At 28.0% G+C, this 318-nt stretch overlaps 1 pseudogene; it reads right to left on the reverse strand.

Annotated features, from left to right (window-relative positions):
- The window catches only part of LOC108761503 (putative nuclease HARBI1), a 5,447-nt pseudogene that overhangs the window by 1,983 nt on the left and 3,146 nt on the right, over positions 1-318 (reverse strand).

Consider the following 318-nt stretch of genomic DNA (forward strand, 5'->3'; position numbering starts at 1 on the left):
CATTACCACATCCAAGTTCCTTAAATAGTCGTTTATTTTCAAAACGTGATTGTTGTGATGACGGCATTTTTATATATTTATTAATGTAGCTAGCTAATAAAGTGGACACTCTAAACACAATTCGTGAAATTGTTGATTGTGATATTGTTATTATATCCCCTAAAATAAGTTGCAAAAATATATATTTTTTACATTATTTAATAACTTATTACATTATTGATATATATACAGGGTGTCCCATTTTAAATAACGGATAGGAATATCTCGGATGGTAAGCATTTTGGAGGAAATTTGTTTATACAAAAGTTGTAGGGTACA

Source organism: Trachymyrmex cornetzi, unplaced genomic scaffold, assembly GCF_001594075.2.
Source record: "Trachymyrmex cornetzi isolate Tcor2-1 unplaced genomic scaffold, Tcor1.1 scaffold249, whole genome shotgun sequence".
Classification (NCBI taxonomy): Eukaryota; Metazoa; Arthropoda; class Insecta; order Hymenoptera; family Formicidae; genus Trachymyrmex; species Trachymyrmex cornetzi.